We start from the raw sequence: 13,545 nt of genomic DNA on the forward strand, positions 1-13,545 counted from the left end.
GCACTTTCCGGTTCCCGTTTTCATCAAGGTCACAATGTTTAGTAAGGTGGGGCCCTCTACAATTTTCACATCCCACTCTAATGGCATGGATGGATTGGTACATCTTAGTCATTCTTTGTTCCATGCTTTCCAATTTTGCCATCATTTCCGCCATGTCATCGGTAATAGAATTCACCACCCCACGAGTTAAGTCATTCCTTGGGTTGTGATATTCTCTAGAGTGTTTAGAGAATTCTTCAATTAGAGCCTTTATCACTGGGGGTGGTTTCTTTGTGAGTGGTCCTTGCGAGTCAAGGATTTGCCTGGTTGTCACATTTACTCCATCATAGACAATGGAGACGTCTTGTTGGCTGTTTAGATCATGATGTGGGCAACTTTTTAGTAAACCCTTGTATCTTTCCCAAGCTTCATAAAGTGACTCTCCAGCTTGTTGTTCAAAATTGGCAATGGCTTTCTTCAGTTTGGCTATCTTTCAGGGAGGGAAAAATTGGTCTATAAATTCTTCTTTCATTTTAGCCCAAGTAGTGATGGATCCTGGAGGGAGTGATTTCAACCAATCTTTCGCGGCTCCCTTAAATGTGACTGGTAGCATACGAAGCAAAACAGTGTCGCGAGCCACATTGGGGACATTAAAGTAATCGGCTATATCGTTGACCTCGTCTAGGTGCTTGTATGCGTCTTCATGATCCTTCCCGTAGAATGGGATTTCTTTAAGTTGAGAAAGTATGTGGCCCTTAAGTTCAAAGGTGGCAGTTGCGGGAATTGCGGGTTGCACAAGTCCCGGGCAGGTGTCGTCACGCATCCTTTTCTTTCATTCACCCATGGGAACTTCATCGATGTTAGACATGTTGGCAGCTAGTTCGCTCTCTATGTCGCTTCCTTCTTCGTATTCTGAATTGTACTCGTACTCTAATTCGGTTTCTTTGTGGAATGTATCGTCTCCAAGATTTCCAAGGTTGCTTCCTTCGCTCTTTTGACTGCTAGACTCACCTGCTTTCTTGTTCTTTTTCTTTCCAAAGACTGATTTGAGGTCCTTGAATGGTGATTTCTTTGGCGGATTAGTGTCTTCAAGTACTTTATCCTTGTTTTTCCTAAGTGCGGATTCTGGGTCTTCAAATGGAGGAACCAAAGGTGTGTTGGATCCTCGGGTCATGTAATACCTGCAACCAAAGCAAGAAACACGCGTAAAAAGAACAAAAATAAATAAATAAATAAATAAAAACGAAACTATGTATTCAGCGATGGACTCGTCGAGTAGCTTCGACTGCACTCAGCGAGTTCCAGGCTAAAACAGAATATCATTATCATGTTTTCTGGGAACAAATTCCGCAATATTATTCTTCAAAAAGGATACTCTGATTTTTAAATAAGCATAAACAAATCGGTCTTTTCTGGCCGTGAAATTGGGGATGTCACAGAAACTATCTGCAGTCTCAGTCACATATAAACACCATAACACAATAATAGCAGTTACACCCAACTGGTCATCACAAATACAACTATTCTACCACCCATGTAAGACTACGTGAGGAGACTCACCTGATACTGATTACAGATAAATCTCACACCCGAACTTCCGGAACTAGACTCCGCCTAATAACACAATAAATAACCTTAATTAATAATTAAGGTCCATAACTCAACTCACAAGTCCAAATCCCACAACTATGCCCCTTAAGGGAAAAAAGACCATTATGCCCCTTCCATGGTCCGAAACCTTAAATATTGACCAAAAGTCAAAAGTCAGCAAAAGTCAACTGCCCAACGCGTACATTGGGCATACACTCCTCCTGCGCATGGCGTACTCGGAGAACCAGGCGAATCGGGGTCAGGCGTGGGTACGCTGGGAAATCCAAACATAGATCTGACCCCCATAGAACGTCTTAATCCATAAAGTCCATAACTTTAATCTCTTGCATGGCTAAAAAGAGTTTAAACCTTAAAATCCTAACTTAATCCATACTCAACACCACCAAACTCATGCATGGATGGAAAGGGACCATCAAGCAACCATTTTTATGAGTCTAAGCACTCTGCTACATCTAAAAGGACGACCAAAATACTCTGGAGTAACCCATACTAATAAAGGTACAAGCTTTGGGAGAAAAAGCTCATAAAAACCCATTTAAGAGATCTAGAAAGAAACACATCAAAGTATAAACTTTATACATTCAAAAGATGCACAAAGTGAGGTAGTTTCTGGACCTACAAGCTTGCAAGCAACACCACCTTCATCAATAGTCTTCTTCTTCAAAAAGAAGGCACCAAAATCACTAAGAAGCTTCAAAATCTTCACACACAAGGCTTATACTCGAGATTATGGTTGGAAGGAGTGGAGGCTAATTATGGGAGGTCCAAGGGTGAGTTAATGTCCTTAAATAGGGGTGAAACCCTAAAATTTAGGGTTTAGAGGCTGAGCTAGTACGCCCAGCGTACTAGCATGGCTTCCGCGTTCCAGGTCTCTTACAAGTACGTTGCGCGTACCTCACGTACGCCGAGCGTACGGGCTAAAATGCAAGTCTTTTAACAATAAGGTACCAATAATGCAAACTCTAATTAGGCCACAGACTAAAATGGAAATACCTGAAAATCGGATGTTACAGTTCACTCCCACTAGAATAATACTTCGCCCTCGAAGTCATCCTTGGAAAAAAGATCAGGGTAGTGCTCGCGCATCTCAGTCTCGGGCTACCAAGTCTACTCTGATCGTTTCCGATGTTGCCACTGAACTTTGACCAAGTTCACTACTTTGTTCCTCAAAGTCTTTACTCTCTTATCCAGAATTGCCACAGGCCTCTCAATGTAGTCCAGACGATTATCGATCTGAATGTCCTCCAAAGGAACCATAGTTGTCTCGTCGGCTATACACTTCATGAACCGGGAAACATGGAAGGTATCATGAATCTGCCTCAACTCCTCCGGTAGCTCCAACCGGTAAGCCACGTTGCCCACACGGGCAAAACTCTAAAACAGCCAATAAACCTACGGCCCAGTGATACGTGTAGATTGTACTAGTTTTAATCCTACTAACTTAAACACAAAAACAAACACACGGAAGGCAGTGTACCTATCAATTAGCAGTTTAGTTCAGGCAAGTAGGGCATCGAACACAGGGAACGGTAAACAATTAAAATTAATACTAATATTATCTAATCAAACAAAGAATTAAAGAAGGGTTTTTCTCTAGTGTTACAAGACTAGAAACTTAAACAATTACTAAACACTTAAAACAAAGAACAATTAACAATAAAAGAGAAGCAAAAGACAACTAGATTCAATAAGATAAAAGAGACTTCCATTTAGATTCGATTCACTTATTCCTATGGTTGATTTCGTGGCAAGTGCAATGGATTAATATATCATTAGTTACCGATTTCTAATATGATTAGGTTCATGTTCACTATTACTAATCCTTTAGCAAACAAGTTAATTCAAACAGTGATCAGTTGATTAAGCTAACAGGTTTCCTAGTGTTCAGGTCGAATCAAGTAAGACTTGTAATAATAGTTAATCAAATTGGTTGGTTCAATTAACTCATATATGGTTGGTCATCATACATGCTCACACATTAACTTATTTATTTTCTAGTTAACCCTAGGTTATGTTCACAACACTAGGCATACAATCTTGTTTTCACAAAACCATAAGATTCAAGTAATCAAGCAGACATTCATACAACTCAATATACTTAGTCATTAACAGAAAATAATTATCATTAACATATAAGGATCTTTTAACAAGCTTAACAAGATAAATAACCAAATCAATATAATCCAAAGCCACTAATCAAACCATATTCATAAGATCATCTAGTCTAAACAGAAGTATAGAGTTTTAGCCCATGACTTCAGCAAATAAAACCATAAAAACGAAATTCAATGTTGTAAACATGATTCACACAAAGAATTAAGAGAAAAGTAATGGTTTAATGCCTTTGATCTCTTCTAAAGTAACCTCTAGTTGAATTTTGAATTCCAAAGCTTCTTGAGAATGTCTATGACCTCCAAAAGTCGCTAATAGCCTCTAGCCAATGTTAGGGTTTCGAATGAAAACAATCCTTAAATAGAGTCTGAAAACAGCTTTAACACGTCGAGTTAGATGACCCAAACTCGTCGTGCTTTTTACTAAAATCGCGTGTACGACAAGGCACTATTTTGTCAGGAATCTTCATAGCAACTCTTCTAAACTCGTTGAGTTCTTCTTCAATTTTATCTTCTTTCCTCAAAATCCAAGTTCCAAGCTTCCAATCGCTAAATCCGCCTCCTTTTCCATCCGAGCATGTCTTTGTTGTTGAAAATGAAATTTTAAACTAATGAGGCACCTTTTGTTCATTATTTGAGATAGAATCAACATAAAGTATTACGTTAATGCATGAATTTTATAACTAAATATGCCCATATCACCCAGTTTGCCCCGCTTCCTGAAGCGGATAACTCCCTTCCAGGGTGATACCTTCAGATGCACCAAATCTCCCACCTGAAACTCTAGCTCAGAGCGTCACCGATCCGCATTACTCTTTTGGAGGCTCTGGGCCGTCAGCAATCTCTGTCTAACCTGCTGGATAAGCTCGGTCGTCTTGAGCACTATCTCCATGCTCTCAATGACTCTCTTGCCGACCTCGCCCCAGCAGGAGTCTGAAACCTCCTCCCATTCATAAGCTCAAAGGGGGGCATGCCAATGTTGGCATGATGGTCGTTGTTGTTAGGTCATAAATTGTGGTTTATACTTTGCTTTTCATAAGCTATTAGAGTTCTCGGTCTAGGACCGAAATCCCCTTGAGTTCCTTGTAATTGGACCGAAATCACATGTGATTTCGGTTAGGCTTTATATTGTGTTGCTTAGGTTTTGGGTTTGGGCTTGGTTATTAGGGCAAGGTATATATAGTGTTATTTAGGCTTTAAAATGAGTTAGAAGTGAGTAAGGGACGTTCTAGGGGCTGCCATATGGCAAGGACATGAGTTTAGAGAGAACCAAGAGAGAATAGTGTGTAATCAACATCTTATGTACCCGACTATTGAATGATAATAGTGTGCATTGAAGATTAATTATCTTGTTCTTATTCATCTTATATCTTGATTCATTCACTTGATTGGGATTCCACACCATCAAGTGAATCCAATTGATACATCATAGCGTTTTTGGGGACTTACAAGTGGTGTCAGAGTTTGGATCGGTATCAATCGGGACATTGAAAACGGTTTTTCTTGGAGTTTCTAGGTGTTTTTGATTTATATTTTATGAATTTTTGGCCATTCTTCTTCGTGTTCTTCATATTTTTGAAGTTTAGATCGAGTTTGGCATTAAAAATTTGAAAATCCCGTGTTTTTGGCAAGTGTTGGGCATTTTAGGTCAAAATTTGTGAAATCTAGGCGGATATCCTCGCATTCGGTCAAACCCTAGGAGGTTCTCGGCGGCCAGCTTCGGTCTTCGGTCAGCAGCAACAGTTCTCGGTCGGTGCAAGGTTCTCGGTCCAAAGACTTCAGACTCGCAGGTGTTCGGTTCGCAAGAGTTCGGTCATAACTTCTCGGCCTCGTGTTTTCGGTTTGGATGTTCAGATTCTCGGTTCTTTCTTCTCGGTTTGGATCTTCAGCTTCTCGGTCCTGCTCTCGGATTTGGATCCTGAACCCTCGCAATTTCGGTGCTAATTTCGGATTTTTGACATTTTTGGTCCAAAAATCAAGTTTTCGGTATTAAAGCCTCGTTTTCGATATTAAAGCTTCGTTTTTGGTCAAAAGGCCCGTATTTGGTCAAATACTCTCGTTTTTTGTCAAATACTCTCGGTTTTGGTCAAATACTCTCGGTTTTGGTCTATAAATTTTCGTTTTCGGTTTAGAAATTTTTGTTTTCGGTCAAGGTTATTCTTTTTGGACAATGAATTTTGAATTTCACCTTTGACTTTCAAAGTTGACTTTTAACTTTCAAATTTGACCTTTGACCTTCAAGTTTTCACATTTGACCTTCAAATTAGACTTTCAATTTTGACTTCTAGAATTGATTTTTCAAGTTTGACTTCTAGAATTGATTTTTCAAGTTTGACTTTCAAGTTTGATTTTTCAAGTTTAACTTTCAAGGCTTCAAGTCAAAAAAAATTTTTTTTGGGGTTTCACAATCAATTCTATTTTTGGGTAAATTATTCTTTTTGGTGAATAATGAGTTCTTCAATCACCAAGGTTAATGAAGCTTCATGTTCTCAGTCCTGTGAAGCTACAATTAAACTTTATCGTGATCAACTTGATTTATTAATTAAGGAAGTTGAGGACCTTAAATATGAAAGATACACTCTCAGAAAGGCCCAAAAACCCTTAAAAGTACAATTAGAGGCCCAAACCAAAGACCTTAAAAGAATTAAGGAAGAATATAGTATTAAATGTGAACAATATAATTATGCTCAAGTAGAGATTTCCAATCTAACTACCGAGCTTGACACGTTGAAAAATAAGTTTGTAAATACAGGCTTTAATTTTAAAAAGTTTGATGTGTCAAGTAAGAAAGTTGAGTCCATGATTGAAAAGCGGTTAAAATTTAAAGATAATCAGAATAAGGGTCTAGGGTATCACAGTGTTCCACCTCCCTTCAATGACAACTATACCCCACCCCTTGAAATCAATGAGGAAGAGACACCTGCTCAGTTTGGTCCGCTCCCTGTGCCAGCTTCAGTTAAGACTGAACAATCAGGCCCAACTTAAAATATTGAGGTGAAGGATACCGATGCTTCTACTTCATGTGCAGGTAAAGCAGTGGAAGATGAGAACAAGGAGAACAGAAATAATTCTAATTCTGTTGATTTTCAAACCAATACCTCCTTGAACTCTGAATTTGTTGCTTCTGATTCAGTTACTTCTAATAAACCTACTGTTGGTAAGTATAGGTCACTAAAACAAGTGAAACATACTGCTTGATGTAAGTGTGCTTGTGGGAACAATCAGAGACAAGGCATGGGCATGCTACCAGGGACAGGCAGAAACAAGTTCTACGTGAAGAAACATACTTGTTTTCACTGTGGAACACCTAGACACATTGCCAGAAATTGCCCACATCGTGCATACGTTCCTTACTACAAACAAGGTTGGCAGAACTCGCCAAGAGGGAGATCCTCCGAAAGAAATCCTTCGAGGTCACAATCGAGCAATGGTGACTGGAATGCTAAGAAGGGCAAGAATAAACCTCCCAAGGTCAGGAAGGGAATGTCGGACAAGAAGCCATATTCAAGAGATGGTTCTGTTAGACAAAGATCGGTTAGTTCGAAGTCATCTCGGCGATCGGTTTCAAGTTCTAAAGCAAGTGATAAGGCATCCATCCGATCAAACAAGAAATGGGTTAAACCCAACTACAGATGGGTACCAAGGTTCACTCTCCCAAATCATTTAATGATTCTAATACTTCTTCATCTTCTGTATGTGACAAACAGGATATGTCATGGGAGAGAGTACCTTGTGTAGATGATAATGGTCAACCCAACTTCAAAATGGACAAGGTTCCAAATACCAACTAATTCCGTACTATGTGTCGGGGCAGCTATGGAGGAATATCATCAGACTTTGGTTTGTTGATAGTGGTTGTTCCAGGCACATGATAAGAGACATCTCTCAACTACATTACATTCAGAGCTTTAACTGAGAGCATGTGTCCTTTGCTGGAAGGAAGAAAGGAAAGAATCACAAATGGGGATCGTGTTTATAGGCGTGTTGAATATCCTAACTTCGTTCCGTAGTTGAAACATAGTTGAGGCTGAACATGTTGTTGCATCTGCTTGCTGTTATTAAGTCATCTGAATACGTCTTAAATTGCTAAAATAAGGTTTGAATTCTTTTGATACTCCTGAGTATTATTCAACTGATTCGTTTCAAAGACAAATTTTTATCTTTGTTTGTTTATATTTGAGCTTTTATTTCCTTTCTCCCCTATGCACAAATTTAGGGGGAGAAATTTTAAAAATTAAAAAAACTAGAAAAAAAAATAAAAAAAAAATTCAAAAAGATGTTTTCTCCTGTAAGTACTTTTGGGAAGTGATATGAGATTTAGTGATAAAGGGCAAGTTAAATTGCTTGACAACTTTTGATCCCAAAAGTTCTTGAAACATCCCAAAAATACTAACCAAAAATTTCGTTTTCAAAATCATTTAACAAACATAAATATCATTTCCATACTATAAAATCATAAAACATGTATCTCAAATCTCATAAAATTTGTTATCATATCACAATCTCATATAAAATATCAGAGTAAACTCCCAGGCTAAGAAAACTATGGTGTGTGTCATGCCATCATCCCGAGCCCTTTCCCTTGCTAGCTGAAGTACCTGAAACCAAAACTGAAATTGTAAGCACGAAGCTTAGTGAACTCCCCCAAACTACCACATACCATACAAATCACGTATAACAATAACATAACTCTGGGACTACTCCCAACTGCATTGGAACAAATCCCGGCATCGGCTTACCCGACATCGAACTCTTTTCCGGCATCGGGCTCACCCGGGCATCCGACCGCATCGGGCATCGGGCTCACCCCGGCACATACACGACATAACATATATCATAAACATATAATCTGCATCGGGAATTCCCCGGCATCGGACCGAAGCCCGGAACACATAATCATAACATATAAACTAGCATACATCAGGCTTGCCCCGGAACATATAATTCATGGCATAATAATTAACATACATCGGGCTTGCCCCGGCATCAGGCTTACCCCGGAACACATAACACATAACACATAAACATGCATGAATCACAAAGACATCAGGCATACATAACTACTTCTCGGGACCTCCCCGGCATCGGATCGAGGTCCGGAATCATATAAACTGCATCGGGCTAACCCCGACATCGGGCTCACCCCGGCATACTCTACAACTTAAACGGGCCAGCATTGTGGCCGTAGACCCGTTCCTACTGGAAGGAAACTCACATCGTATGGTTGACTGCTGAAAACCTGGGTGAGGGATCCCTATCTGCTGCTCCGGCGACTCTCCGGCTATAATTCCATAACAACACTTAATCAAAAACTTACAATCCTTCTTAGGGTAAAATGACCATTTTACCCTCCTGGTCAAAGTCAACGTCCTGACCAAAGTCAACCTTCTGGGTTGAATTACTCGCCGAGTCACCCTATGACTCGCCGAGTCCCCATGCTAACTGACATCTCGACTGGTCGAACTGACTCGTCGAGTCGTTCTTAGACTCGCCGAGTCCTAGCGTATTCAGAAAAGGGACATATCGACTCTAACTCGTCGAGTTCCTTCGTAGACTCGTCAAGTTCTTCAACTTTCACGTCTAAGTCATGTCCAACCCACTGAGTCACCACCTCAACTCACTGGTCCTACCCTAATCAGAAAAGGAGTTAGGGTTCATGGCCCGACTCGCCGAGTTCGAGAACAACTCGCCAAGTCCTCTTTGTGACATATGCATTCATCCGATTCTAAACCACTTCAATGCTTCCAATACATAGATCTGGACTCCCTAAGCTAGAATTACACGTAAAGTTGCTAACTTTACGTTCATGCATGATGATATGGAGCTTAAACACCAAAACATAGCCATAAATGGAGGTTAAATGCATAGAATGGGGACATGGTCGAATAAAGGTGGCAACTTTGAGTTTCTGGATCTCATGAGTGTCTAGATCTGAAGTCCTTACATCCCCAAATGCTCACTATTCAAAAATGGACTTGGAAATGGCTCAAAAGTGGCAACAAACAAGCTTTCATGAAGATCTAAGTGAAAATAAGCCAAGGTATAAGCTTTATACCTTCAAAGTTTCTGAAATGCACTAGAAGCTTCAGATCTACTGCCTCTTCTTGAATCACCAGTGGTTTCCTTCCTTCTCCTAACTTCAATCACACAAATATAAGGAAAATGGCTCAAGGATGCACAAGATTGATTAGGGTTTCGAGAGTAGGCTGTGAAGGTGATGGGGGCTAGGGTGAAGACTCATAATGTTGCTTAAATATGGTGCAAACCCTAAGGATTAGGGTTTCCTCTTGTTGGACCTACTCGCAGAGTCCATTCCTGACTCGTCGAGTAGTCCACTTAAACCCCGCGATTAAACTGGCCTCTACTCGACGAGTTAGGGCTACCAACTCGTCGAGTAGCTCTTATAAAATGAGCATTTAATGAACTAAATACGTACCGAGAACGGGGCATTACAATTCTCCCCCACTTGTCTCAGACTTTGTCCTCGAAGTCTGCTAAATTTGAAAACAACTCCGGATTGTGCTCCCTCATCTCATCCTCGGGCTCCCATGTCTACTCTGAACCCTTCCGGTGCTGCCACTGCACCTTCACTAACTCTACCCTCTTGTTCCTCAGCTCCTTCGTCTTGCGATATGAAATCACCACGGGTCTCTCGATGTAGTTCAGGCTATCGTCAACCTGAATGTCCTCCAGGGGTACCACTGCTGAATCATCCAATAAGCACTTCTGCAACTGAGAGACATGGAACATGCTGTGGATCTGGCTGAGCTCTACTGGAAGGTCTAACTGATAGGCAACCCGACCTACCCGGGCCAAAACCCTGAATGGACCAATGAACCTGGGTCCGAACCTGGGTCCCAGTTTGCCCCGCTTCCGAAACCTGATAACACCGTTCCAGTGTGACACTTTCAGGTTTCTATAACGTCTCGAGAGGAGGAACAGCCGATAGAGCTCTTCCAGTTATAGTAAACCGAATAGCCCGACAATTCGATCAGTGAAGGATGTCGATTAATCGAATCCTAGAAGTGAATACGGTTGCGCAGGCGAACATTGCAGATATCCTTCGTCTTGACGAAATGCAGGATGACACCCAACACCATACTGAAGCCCTTCAAAGGCAACTTAATGCTGTTGAATCAGAGATAAGAGAATTGAGGGGGCATCAAGCTGCCCAAGAAAGGCGCTGGAAGACGCAGGATGAAGCAGGACCTAACAATCATCGTAGCAACCGCCGCAAGTAGTGTTCGCACTACTTCTACTTTCTACTTTCTATATCGAATGTATATACTACTTTTCACGATATGTACAAAACCGAGTATCAATAAAACAATAAGCACTTTACTTCAACAAGAGTTATTACAATTCTCACAAACATCCTATTCCAAAGTTTTGGATCACGGAAATGTTACAGTGTTATTTTTCATGCTTTCAATACGACCGCGGAAATTTTATTTTCGGTAGGTCGGTTTGATATCGACACTTCCTCAGTATTGTGGTATATTATAGACCTGCTTTAAGGTCAAGTGTTCCAGATTACATACACCTAATATACCAATACAGTTGACATGTATATTCATATTCTTTGAAAAATAACCATTCAATTTCATATTATCCTGTTGCAAGTTGTACTTGCAGTGGATTTCTATTTCCAATTCTTTACAAGATTCATGTTGAATTAAGTGTTTAGTTCAGAGATATCAAATTCATATTCATTCTTGATATCTCACTATCTTTTTGTCTATTGTCTTTTATAGAAAAAGATGCCTCCTCGTAGAAATCCACGACGTGACAATGAAGCACCAACGCCGCCCCTACCACCACCTCCTCAATTCGACCCCGCTATGTTTCAAGCGGCGGTCACGGTGGCTGTAGCGGCTGCCATGTCTCATATCCACACTCATGGTGTTAGTGGGTCGGGAGTTGGTGCACATCCTTCTAACCATGGCGAAAGTCATGGGCATTCGCAAGAGTGCACTTATAAGGATTTTTCTAATGCCAAACCCATGACCTTTAATGGGACTGGGGGAGTTATGGCACTAAGGCAGTGGATAGAGAAGATAGAAGCAATTTTCGAAATTTGCTCCTGTCCGGAGGGTAGCAAAGTTAAATTTGTTGCATGTACTTTTTCAGATAGGGCCCTAATGTGGTGGAATGGCCACATTAAGTCACTTACTCTGGTACTGGCTAACTCTATCAGTTGGGAGAGCCTAAAAGCCATGTTAATGCGGGAATACTGTCTGCGAGGGGAAATACAGAAACTGGAGCAAGAACTATGGGCTCTTACAATGGTTGGTTCTGACATATCAACCTATACCAGTAGGTTCTGTGATCTGGCAATTCTTTGTCCGGATATGGTTCCTATGGAGAGCAAAAAGATTGAGAGATATATTTGGGGTATGTCGCCTAAATTCAGTCAAGTGTTTTAGCTTCGAAGCCTATTCCTTTTGACAGTGCCAAAGAGCTGGCACAATCTCTTATTGACCACGCATATAAATAACGTCAAAAACGGAGCTCGTATGCGAAAGTTATGATTTTCGCAAGTTTTTGGCACAAAAATCAAGAAAAATGGAAAACCGGGCAATTTCGCATGCATGACCTTCGGACACCTCACCCTCGCATGCGAGCTTCCACGTGTCGTCTGCTGATTGGACCGAAGTCTCGCGTGGCGCCTTCTGATTCGACCAAGTCCGCGGTCCACTTACCTTCTGACACCTTCGCATGAGACACCCCGCAGACACCCCCCTCGCACCGTGCCTTCTACCCATTGGACCGAAGTCTGGTCCAGTCCGAAGCCTCCACCTCCGAGCCACCTGTCCGAGCCTCGCAAGTGGACCTCGCTGCTGACGACGCGTGTTGCTACTGACTCATACTTCCCGGGAAACGAAACGTTGCCCAAATCACCATCTAACAAGTGAGTTCATACCCCCCGTATTTTCATAATTTCTACTGTTTTAAGGGGGGAATACAAGCATAACACAAGAACTTTGTGTTATAAAATCATGATTTCAAATCATGATAAAACGACATTAAATCATCAAAAATACTCAAAACATTAAACTCTTTTATAAACTTATATTTTTCCCCAAAATTCATATTTGTATATATATATATATATATATATATATATATATATATATATATATATATATATATATATATATATATATATATATATATATATAAGATTTAAAAGGCTTAGGACTGATAACTCATTCTGGGTCCTTTTGCTTGTTTGGATGTGGGCTTATAGTACCGGTTATTTGTCCGAGTGTCGTTTAAATTTTACTTATATATTAAATTGTATATGTATATAAATATAAAAGTTATTCCATCAATTCAAATACCTTTGTAACATGTTGAGCAAGGGATTACATGCAAACGTAGTTAAATACCGATTCAGAAAGTACATATAAATTATAATAGGTATAACTTATACATAGAACAATAATTCATGATTCAAGTATACTAGAATACACTGTTTTACAAGAAACAAGGGTTTGATTCAGAACAAATCAAGGGTTTACACTTATCAAATACATGTTCGGAATACTAATTCAAGAACATACTGTCAATCATTTATTTCAGAATGATTGGGTTTTGATTCAAGAACATACATGTTCGGAATACTAATTCAAGAACATACTGTCAATCTTTTATTTCAGAATGATTGGGTTTTCATAACTAATATACATGTAACGTTTATATGCTTTTTATGAGACATTCAATTCAGGTTGTTTAATTCATTTTAGACAACCAAGGTAAAGTCCTAACATTATAACCAGAATCTCCAGCCCGGGGATCGAAACAAGCTGTGTGTAGATCTATATCGGGATTGACAACCCCG

General features: G+C 40.2%; 1 non-coding gene across 1 annotated transcript; it reads left to right on the forward strand.

Moving 5' to 3' along the window:
* Nucleotides 1-356: 356 nt before the first annotated feature.
* Nucleotides 357-463, forward strand: LOC145127975 (small nucleolar RNA R71). Its single transcript, XR_013716578.1, has one exon. It is a non-coding gene; the product is annotated as a small nucleolar RNA R71 (small nucleolar RNA).
* The last annotated feature ends 13,082 nt before the right edge of the window (nucleotides 464-13,545 follow it).

The sequence above is a fragment of the Lactuca virosa genome, chromosome 7, assembly GCF_052849685.1.
Source record: "Lactuca virosa cultivar CGN04683 chromosome 7, Lactuca_virosa_CGN04683_v6, whole genome shotgun sequence".
Classification (NCBI taxonomy): Eukaryota; Viridiplantae; Streptophyta; class Magnoliopsida; order Asterales; family Asteraceae; genus Lactuca; species Lactuca virosa.